This window comes from Thamnophis elegans, chromosome 4 (genome assembly GCF_009769535.1).
Source record: "Thamnophis elegans isolate rThaEle1 chromosome 4, rThaEle1.pri, whole genome shotgun sequence".
Lineage (NCBI taxonomy): Eukaryota > Metazoa > Chordata > Lepidosauria > Squamata > Colubridae > Thamnophis > Thamnophis elegans.
Window position 1 is genome coordinate 109,177,454 of NC_045544.1, and position 11,800 is coordinate 109,189,253.

Here is an 11,800-nt window from a genome sequence, read left to right on the forward strand (position 1 = left end):
ATCAACAAAGGAGCAGGTGGAGGAGTAGCAGGTGGACGTAAAGTTGAAACACGAACAGGCTTAATGAGGTTAACGTGGAACACGGGATGAACACGGTCGAGATGCTTAGGCAGCTGCAAACGAATGGAAACAGGATTGATGATTTTGAGGATGGGGAAAGGACCGACATACTTAGGCCCCAATTTCTTGGACTTTTGTGTGGTCTGAAGGAACTTTGTGGACAAGTAGACCAAGTCGCCCTCCTTGTACTGATAAGGTTGCGTACGCTTCTTATCAGCTTGCTTTTTATGAGCGCGATGAGCGGCATCCAACGTAGCAAGAGTCAAAGGCCAAATACGGCTGAGATGCTCACTCCAGTCAGCGACGGAAGAAACTTGTGGTTGGTCATGAGGCAACTCTGGAATAGGAACAAAGTCCTGACCAAAAACAACCCGGAAAGGGGTAAAACCAGTGCTGGAATGAACAGAATTGTTGTAGGCGACTTCAGCGTGCGGCAACAAGTCCACCCAATCATCTTGCTGATAATTAATGAAACAACGTAAATACTGTTCTAGAACAGAATTAGTCCTCTCACAGGCCCAGTTAGTCTGAGGATGGTGGGCGGAGCTAAGGCCCTGGGTGGAGCCAATGCGTTTAAGAAATTCCTTCCAGAAGGTCGAGGTGAATTGGACACCCCTATCAGAAATGATACGATCAGGCACTCCATGCAGCCGGTAAACGTGGGAAATGAAAAGCTTAGCGAGAGCCTTAGTGGAAGGAATTTTGTGGCAAGGGATAAAATGAACCTGTTTGGAAAATAAGTCCGTAACGACCCAAATGACAGTGTGCCCCTGGCTCTCAGGAAGCTCGACAATGAAGTCCATCGAAATTTCTTTCCATGGGGCAACAGGCCGTGCCACCGATTGGAGCAGCCCTTGCGGTTTTCCAGGTGGCCTCTTGGCGGCTGCACAAACCGGACAGCTAGCAACATACTGTTCAATGTCCTTTTTCAAAGAGGGCCACCAGAATTGCCTCTTTACGAGATGTAAAGTTTTCACGAAACCAAAGTGACCAGCCAATTTGGAATCGTGAGCGTGTTGGAGGACGAGGAGGCGAAGAGAGGCGGGGACATAAAGCTTGGCTCCGATCCATGGTAGATCATCCCTCATCGTACACTCATCCTGATGCCCCTGGAACCAGTCGTCTTGGGGAAGGGCGCGTTTGAGGTCAGAGAGAAAATCTTGAGCCAAGTCCATCTTTGAACGCGCTTGCTAACGAGTGACCACCGGAGCCACCAGGCTGGAGGTGGGAACAACTGGTTGAACAATGCTCAGTTTCGAACAGTTGTATTGAGGGAGTCTGGACAAAGCATCTGCCATGAAATCTTTCCCCCCAGGGATGTATTTGAGCGTGAAATTGAAACGGTTGAAATGTTGGGCCCACCGCATCTGTTTAGGGGACAGACGGCGCGGGGTTCTCAATGCTTCCAGATTCTTATGATCAGTCCACACCTCAAAAGGGTGTTTAGCGCCTTCCAGAAAATGGCACCATGTGGTCAGGGCCCACCGCACCGCAAACACCTCCTTCTCCCAAATGGCCCAACGCCTCTCAGTGTCCATGAGTTTGCGTGAGGTGTAAGCGCACGGTTGCAAGTTACCTTGATCGTTGGCTTGTAGCAAGATGGCACCAACGGCGACATCACTGGCATCAGCTTGGACGACGAAAGGGTTATCTATGTCGGGATGCTTCAGGACCGGTTCCGCAGCAAAAAGGCGTTTAAGTTTTTCGAAAGCCGCTTGGCATTCCATGGTCCAATCCAAAGGTTTGCTAGGCTTAGGTTTAGGCCCACCCTTTGACTTCAGCAGATTGGTGATAGGAAGCGCAATTTTGGCAAAAGAAGGGATGAATTGACGATAGAAGTTAGCAAAACCCAAAAAATTTTGCAATTGTCTGCGCGTTCGGGGCGCCTCCCACTCAGTGACCGCCTTCACTTTCCCAGGGTCCATCTCAATGCCGGCGGGAGAGATGCGATAACCGAGATAGTCAATTTTAGCCTGGTGAAACTCACACTTGGACAACTTGGCATAAAGTTCAGCAGCCTTGAGTTTTTTCAAAACAGTGCGCACTAGAGCGACATGTTGGTCATAAGTGTGAGAATAGATAAGGATATCGTCCAAATATACGATAACGCCTTTGTAAAGGTGGTCATGCAAGATCTCATTAATTAATTGCATGAAAACTGCAGGCGCCCCCTGTAGGCCAAAAGGCATAACCCAGAACTGGAAGCAACCAAGAGGACAGTTGAAAGCAGTTTTCCATTCGTCTCCTTCCTTAATACGCACCCTATAGTATGCTTCCCTGAGGTCCAGTTTAGTGAAAATGCGGCCCTTCCCCAATTGGGCCAACATGTCCTTCATCAAGGGCAATGGGTATAAATTTTGGGCCGAGATGGCGTTAAGGTTTTTAAAATTCACACATAATCTCAGAGAACCATCTTTTTTCTCATGGAATAGCACAGGAGCAGCGACTTTAGGGCGGGCAGGTTCAATGAAACCCCGCTCCAAATTTTTATCAATGAATTTTCTCATCTCTTCCATTTCCCTAGGTGACATGGAATAAATCTGGGGTTTTGGCAACTTCACTCCGGGTAAAATGGTAAAATGTCGATTGAACAATCAGTAGGCCTGTGGGGCGGAAGTTTGTCGGAAGATTTCTCACTAAAAACTCCCCTCAGGTCCCAATACACTTTCGGAAATTTTTCCTCACCTTCAATCCGCTCCTGCCCTCTAGCGGCCAAATCAGAACTGCAGCCAGTAGGGTCTGAAGAAACTCCCTCCCCTTCTGGAGGTGCAGCCATGCGAATCCGTAACCAACCCTCCCTCCAATTTATGCGAGGGTTCCATTTTCGAAGCCAAGGGAGGCCCAAAATGGTCTGTCCATCCCAGGAGCCACAATAAAAGAGATTAGTTCCATGTGGGATCCCATTTTCATCTCTAAGGGCTCAGTAAAGAAATGGGCGGGTCCCCCCCTGCGATGGAACCATCTATCTGGCAAAAGACAATAGGGGTTTTTAAAGTTTTCAACTTGAGGCCCATTTTTTCCACCATAGCAGGACTGATCATTAAGCGGGAACAGCCTGAGTCAAGGAGGGCGGGAAGGCATTCAGACCCCCCATCGGGCAGAATTCTCAATTCTATGGGGATTAGCATTGGGCCTTTGTTTGAACTCACCCAGCGAGGCGAGGCGTCATCATCAGAGTCATCAGAGGAGCTGGTGGAGACATCCGCTTCTCCCTCTAAAGCCTGGCCGAATTGGGGGGGGGGGTGGTGGAATCAACGGCGAACGCAGCTTCTTTCTTTTTCTTATCTGAGGGCTTGGTGGATTTCCCCTCCCGTTTGGAAGGGGTTAGGGAGGTCGTGGGTAGCTGGGCGCGGCATTCAGGAGTGCAATGGCCAATTTTCCCACAACGAAAGCAAGCAAACGGTCTGGATTTTCCAGAGGGGCCTCCCCTCCCTTCGCCTCTGCCTCCGAAAGGGGTTTTGCGGCTTGGGGAGGAAGATTTCGCAGCTTTCTCCTTTCTCTTCTGCCTCTCCTCCTTAGCACATTTGAGTCTCATTAAATCCAGTTCAATGTCTGCTGCGTTTTCAAACCAAACAGTTAAGTGCTTGGGAAGGTGGCGATTAACACATTGTTGATAAATATCTTCATCCAAGCCCAAAGCAAATTTGTCCAAAAGGGCTTCTTCACCCCATCCTCTCATGTAAATGCATAGGTGTTGAAATTCCTGAATGTACTGGGACACTGGCCTGTCCTCCTGTGCAAGGGTCATAAATTTCAGTTTGCCCCGTTTCTCAGTCAGGGGGTCATCAAACCGTCTCTTGAAAGCTCCCATAAACGCATTGAAATTCCTCAGGAGTGGGGAATTGGATTGGTGTAAGCCTGTTCCCCAGTCAGAGGCCTCTCCATCTAATGCAAGCAAAACCATGTGTATTCTCATGGTATCTGATTCAAAATCGGACCCATAGATTTCCATGTAATTAAAAACTTGCATGATGAAAGACCCCAGCTTCTTAGGGTTTCCATCATATTTTACAGGTAATGGGGGGACTTTAGCCATTCTGTGTCTTCTGGGGGGTGGGGCCCCTGGTCTGGCAGCACCCCTGGCAGGGGGTGTGTGAAGCTGCTCGTGGGTTTTCTTGCTCCCATCCCCTCTCGGCCTCTTCACCCTCCCCAAATCTTTGCCCAGAGTACCTCTGTTCCAATTAATCAGGTAGATCTCTCTCCTGGAGTCTTCGTTCGGCTCCCGCCTCAAACAGCCTTTCCTGATGTCTTCTTCTGGTAACGGCTGCATCCCAGTTTGCCCCCTCCTCTCTTTGTCCCACCGAAAAAGGCCAACGGGGGGGGGGGGGGGGCTAGCAGGGCTCGATATCTCCAGCTGAGCCAATTCTTCAGGAAACAAGATATCAGTGGGTTCTTTGTCCTTTTCTCCATCGCTGGCTGGTGAAAACATTTTTTTTTCCTCCTCTGTTCTGTCTCCTTGTAATTTTGCACCTTCCATGGTAGATTGTAGTCTCCTGGAAAGGTGTTGTTGAAACTTCGCTAACTGTCAGCTCCTCTCCATTAGCTAATTAGGAAAGAAAGACCATGAGACTCCATGTGTAGAAATCAAATGTACTTTTACTAATTAATAATGGTTAAAGGCAATGCATAGCGAAGTCTGATTAATTAGGCGTGAAAGCAGTTGATATATAGAATAACCCATTCCCCACCCCTTGGCATCACAGTCCCAGCCAAATCATAAGTCTTCCAAATGTCAGGTGCAAGATAACTTAAAAAGGCATCATGAAGATGGAATGTCAGTGCCGTTAGACCTGGCGGGAAACACCCACACATGCGCAGTCCGATCAATCGGTGAACTCCAGAACCTTCCACCTGCACAATGAGTAACCCCTCCCAAATACCATGCCCTCCCTCCCCGTTTCATGGCAGCTGAAGCGATAGCAAAGCAGAAGCTGACATATTTTTCTATAATTGTAAGTAATTCTACTTTTCATTTCTTTTTTCCATGCTCAGTATGAATAGCTTCTGACAAATTCTGGTCTTGGATTGGAGAATACATCTGAGAAAGATGTTGAACAATATCCTGCTTTCAAAAATGAGCATACTTGTTTTAAGATGTAAGCTATCAGTTCTTTCCAAATGATCTATAATGCGAGGAGCAGGAAGGCAAACAGCAAATAAAGGACTTACTTGTTGAGATTGGTTCTGAATGTATGATGCAGCTTGGAAGCAAAGGGTAGACACCTGGATTTTTACTGCTGAGCTTGGAGACATAGTTTGATGCATGGACTTTAGGAACACATTTAATTTTGCTCCTCAGTGGCACTCAGATGTAGTGCAGTTCGATTATGTTTTCATTGCTGTATTCTTCCAATGGTCCTCCAGATGCTGGATCAAAGGCTCAGCAATTGCCATGTCCAGGTGGGGCAGAGAAAAGTCTTTTCTGAATTGCTGCTGAATTTCTACCACTTGAGAAAGATAACACTTAGCCATATTCAACAGTAGTGAGAGTTGTGGAAGTGCTGTGACACAGTTTCGAAGCAAATGATACAAAACCTGGATTTTAACTGTTGACCTTGGAAACACAAATTAAATGCAACTATGCCAAGTTTAAAAAATGACATAAGCAAGAAAGGTGAAGGGAAATCTACCAAACAAAAAGCCCTACCTTATATTTTTGAGAATATGGATAGTCATTTGTTTGTTTACAAGTACCATAGAATAAGCATAGTATAACCAAATCTGAAGTATAATTCTAAAATATTATGAAATCTCCACCGTAGTAAAATATACTGTATTTCCTTAACCCTTGATTATATGTCAATGATTTGAAAAGTATTTCCAAAATCTATTCCTTAATTTTATTCATTTTTTAATTTTTAAGAAAATTTATACATCTGTCTAATTCACCCTTAGTGACTCCAGGCAATTAACAAAGTTAAAAACCTGATATAAAAAAATATTATTCATGTCCCATAAATATCCTCATATCCATGAAAATGTTATTCTCAAAGATTATAGGATCATATCTGATGATTCAATGAATACTCCATTTCTTTTTTACAAAACAACCAATGTAGTAAATGTTATGTTCATCCTTTCAGTCACAATTCTGAGGGTCCAATAAACTAAATACAATTTTGTATCATTCAACTTTAATCTCAAATTTGTCAACACCATTTCAACATTTGGTCATTAGGTGGCCAAGCCTTTACTGCTTGTATCACTTTGAAGTTGTGAGTTGTAATAGCTTCACCTGCAAGGGCTTCACAAAGAAAAAAAAAAAGTGGTATCAATACTTCATGTGATCTTGATTCTGTCCCTGTGTTAATGCAGCCTAGGAGTGCATTGGCTTTTTTGGTGGCTGCAACACTGATTTTTTTTTTTAATTTATCTCCTATTATTCTGGTGCTGTTTTTAAATTCAGTTCCTGATGGAAATGGCCAAGTGTGCCGCTCTGGTATTTGTGACTTTCTCTTATGTACCTTTTCATCACTTTGCAGCTCCCTGTCTGGCTAGTGTGGAAAAAGCCCCTTGGGAGGAAGCTCCTCCCATTACCTCACCTGGGATGTGACTGAAGTTTCAGTTTGAAACTCCATTGAGATGGAGAGTTGATTTTCACTGTGAAACACAAGACATTGTCCTATACTTCATACAAAACAATAACCTGACTTGTTATGCAGTCAAGCTAGTCTTAGACCCAAACTAAATATGGCTTTCAAAATTTGTCTGTAAAAATACATATGTAGTTGTGGGCTTCCTGCTTTTGAAAGTATTTAACAGCACACTTGTTTACTTCAATCATCAAAAAGTAGGTGTACTTTTTCTTATTTCCATGGACTCTTTTATTCAATTGAATGAGAACTGATATAGAAAAGTGGAGAACATTTCACTTGACTAGTATAACTCCTTTCTTCTTCCTTCCTGCAATAAAATTGCTCTGAGAAAGGGACCTAAGAGTAACAAATGAATGCAAGAGTGGATAAAAGAAACTTAGTTAAAAAAATTGATTTTTGTCGTACATTGACCCTAACTCCAAAACTAAGCTGAACAAGAAAGTTACAAATAATGGTTGTAGTGAGAAAAAAATATAGTAAAAAAATTCTTCAATTAGTAAAATATTGTGCCTGGGTAATGGTGGGCAAGTTTTGAAAAGAAAGTTGGTGTTCAATTATTTGGTGGGCCCACTGTAAAAGAAAATTAATTTCTTTGAGTTGTGATGCTGGAGAAGTCTCCTGAATATTCCTTGGACAACAAAGTATTGGTGTGCATAACACCAGCCTTCTCACTAGAAGGCAAAATCATGAAACTGTGTTTCACTTACTTTGCCATATCATGCAGGAAAATTCATTGGAGAAAGCAATTAAATTTGGAAGTATGAACAGTAAAAAGAAACTAGACCACCATAAAACATGGTGGGTGTATACCTTGAATGCTGACATCAATTAGAACATAGAAAAACTCAGATAAGTGGTGGCCCCCACTCTGTTGAACAACTTCCCTCTGGAGATTAACATGGACAGAATCATGTTAGCTTGGCTATGCTCATGAGACTTGGGTACTACCTGTGCCAGGGCCCCCACTTTCTGGTTATGTTCTTAACAGACCAGATATCTTGCTCATATGTACTTGAATTAGATGGTTTAATATTTTAGTGTTTTAATAGATTTTAGTTTTTATTTTTTTTAAATGTTTTTAAGATTTTAATTGTAATATATGTTTCTGAATTGAAAACCACCCAGAGTTGTTTGCTAAGATGGGTAACTATAAAAATCAAATAACTAACTAATTAACCTATTGACTGACAAACAAACAAACAAACATAAGCAAGGAAACAAGCAAATAAAATTCTCTGAAAGATGGCTGGAAAGGAAAGAAGAGGATGGCTTCATCAAAGTCCAACACTGGAGGTTTTTAAGAAGAGACTGGACAGCCATTTGTCTCAAATTGCATAGGGACTTCAGCTTGAGCAGGGGGTTGGACTAGAAGATCTCCAACTCCCTTCCAGCTCTATCCTGATTCATTGAAAATGGATCAATTCAGATACAGTAGTGCAGCCTAACTTTTTAGATGAGACGCAAAACATTTTCAAAGAAAAAAAACAAGAAAGTCCAGTTTCCTTTGGCGCACTTTTGGGACAGTCGAAGAAGGTATAGAGTTTTCAGGGTAATTTATTCCAGGCCCTTATCTCTGCTTCTTAGCCTATCCAGAGAGAGGGTGATAGGCTACACATGCTGTCATCTTGCTTTGAATATATTGCTGTGAGTAGTCTCCTGTTGCTTTCTATTGCTCTCTGGTGACAAGAGCAGGACAAAGCTGATTAGGCCACTGCTAAATAGGAAGGACAAAGGTATTCAATCAAAAGGACTGGAATATAACTAACTCTTTGAGGAGGTGGGGCTTTTGTCGCTACAACACGACATGCAATCTTGGTGCTCCAGGATTGCTGTCGATATCTCTGCTGCTGGATGGTCATTTTTGGACCTAAACCGTCCCAAAGAGATGGTGATAGAGAAGGGCACATCCTGCTGATCTCAGGAGCATCACAAAGCCCCTGATTGATCCAGGAGAAGCTCTTTCCTCTGACTGCAAGAGAAGCAGCCATTGAATCTGCACAAGGTTGGGACAGATCCCTGAAACGGAAGAAGAACAGGAGAAAGAGTGTGTTGAAATTGGTGAATTAAATTTTACTATTGGAGAAGAGAATACCCAAAAAGACTTAGAGCAAAATTAAAATTGAAGACAGAAGAGACTAAGCGGTGGATTAAGAATGTAATAGCTATACTCAATGAATGTTTAATAATAATAATATTAATAATACACACACAGACACACACACACACGAGTGATGATATTAATAATGGAAAAAGAAACATGGAATTGGAAATTATTAGATAATGTTACCAATACTAAAATAATAGAATGACATAGAATAGGTTATAAAAATACTTTATTATTGGATATATTGAAGATGAAAATGTTGGGAGTATACTCATAGCGTTGGGTAGGCAATATATATTTATATACAACAACAAATGGTCGTTGTTGCTTTAAATGAGTGGATGTACTTAACAGTTGTAATTAACTTTACTATAAGAATGAGTCAAGAGAGTTCACTCACACTTTCTGCTTATCCTATCCTTTATGACTTGATGACTGGAATGTGAACTGAGACATTAAGCTATTGTTTGTTCTTTGAATTGTGTTTGGACTAATATATACTCTCTATTATCATTGCTTGTGAAGGAATTATCAGTAGTAAAGCTACTTGTTTTTACTAGCAGTATCTGAAACTCTATTCCTGTGTTCCTACTAGCAACATTCTTTCTGTCTAGCTGTACATTCCGATGCACTACTTTCTGTCTCCCAAATGAATTATTATAATATAAATGAATTTATATTTATAATGCCTTGTTTAAAATGAAGAAACAATAGTGATAATCAAACAAATGAAGTCCAATAAAAATATGCACCTATTTCTAATCTGCATAAGAGATTCAGTTTCTTGTATCTAATTAAAGAGGTGGCCACCCTGGAGTTTCTCAATTCAGTCTGACTCTTTTTAGCAAAGCTATATTCATATTGCTCACTCTAAAATATCATAAATCCGACAAAACTATCTATGCTGTCGTGCTTGGAGCTTCAAGGGACTAGTGAGATAGTGAGGTAACTCAGTTATTGCTGACCTGTCTTAGCCATTAATCACATTAATCACAATTTGGACACAACTCACTACACAGGGTGTCAAACCCCCATAACTTTAACCTTAAACTGTCTACTCTTGGCCTCATCCATTCCTGAGAGTTCAGTAGTGGTGTGCATAAGTGCACCAGCATGCCTAATGTCCCTGTCCTACTGCCGGCCGAACCAGTAGTAGAATTCAGGCCTGGGTCACAGAACCGGCAGTGACCCAGGCCTGCCACACCCCTGAACCAATTCTCTTGCCACCGCTCGGCCACCACCATTTTGATTTTTAGTGACTGTGCATGTGCAGTTCACTGAAAATTGTTCTGTGCATGGGTGAAGAACACTTTACATTGAACAGCGCATGTGTGTTGCCAGTAGTAAAACCGACAGCAACCCACCCCTGGGCCAAGTGCAGGACTTACCTTTGTGAGCCCCATGGTCTGGAACTGAAAGGTAAGGCCAACAATTTAGGCCTGCAGAATTCTACTGGAGATGCGGGGGGGGGGTGTGAAAAACAGGAGCACAGACACCCCAGAAGCCAGAAATTGGGTAAAAATGGCCCATTTTTGGCCAAAAAACCCCAGCTATTTTTGCCTGTTTTTCGCCTGCAGAATGTTTTGGGGCTGGGGGTGCAAAACAGATGATTCAGGAGGCTAAAAATGGGCAAAACCAACCTGTTTTTCACCTCCCCTACCTCCAGAAGAAAGAAAAGGAGAGAGAGATACACACAGAGGAAGGGAGAGAGGGAGAGAGACGGAGGGAGGGAGAGAGAGAGAGGGAGAGAGAGAGGGGGGGGGAGAGAAACACACACATACACATACAGAGAAAAACAGATTTTGGTACTGAGAAGAATTGCTACAAAACTGAGTTTCCTGAAGTGGACCTCTAGACTCCTAAACAACTGAAAAATATGATATATTAATTTGTGTGCATTGTTCAGAGGACTGTTAATTTGGCCACACCCACCTAGACACATGACTTAGACATGCCCATCCAGTCTGTCAGGCCTCCCAACAGTCTGAGGGACGGTGAATTGGCTCCCTGTTTAAAAAGTTTGAGGACCCCTGCCATAAACTAACTCCCAGGGATAGTGATATCTAATTGTCACTTGCTTTAAAATTTTAATCTGATCCTAATCAGAGACTATTTCTTGGTCTCAGTATACCAGTAAAGCAGAATCCATTCAATTCTTGGCCACAAAGCAATTAATAAATTAATACATATAAATTGTCTGCTTTTTGACTATTTTTAATCAACTTCAACTGGGAGGGGTGAATAATGTGCTCTGTAAACTCTCTTACAGTGTAGTTGTTAAGATATTACCATACATCTGGATTAATTAAATAGGCCTGTAATTAGCACAGTCTTTGGAATTCTTATTTGGTTTTGAAATCAATCTTAAATGCATCATATAAAATGATGATGGCCATTTGCTATCATCTTAACAGATTCATTATATGCCTCCAAAAGTCTAGAATCCATATTTTATACAAGTCTAGAATTGATTTATGTTTGAATGCTATCAAGCTGCCCTCTACAAGTATTTCAGAAATTGAGCTCTGTTGATGTTTTTACCTCAAACAATGCACTGGAAAAATTTTCTCATCGACTCACAATGCTTTTACCAGGTTTCCCTCAGCACATGTGTTTAATAAGCCTCTATATCTAATCAGACATGGCTAATTTCACCCTTCATATGCTGTTACATTGGGTTTCTTACAACAACATTTGGGGAAAGCTCATCTTTCATCTGATCTCTTTAGGTTGACTTTCTTCCATCAGAAAAGGAACACTTTATTCCATATAACTTGAAATATTTTCTATTACAATGATGGCTATGAAGATTTGGTCAAAGGCTTGGTTTGGTGTTTACTTCATCATTTGTATTGCAAATGTTCTTTTCAGAGATTTGTGATTAAGGTTTAAGGTTTAATTTTATTTATAGGCCGCCCAATCCCGAAGGACTAATAGTTGAGATATTCAGTACATAAGAAAGCGGAAAGAATGTTACTATGTGATCTTATGGCATAATATGTGGTTGTGGAGCTTCCACACTGAAATATAAGCAAAGAGC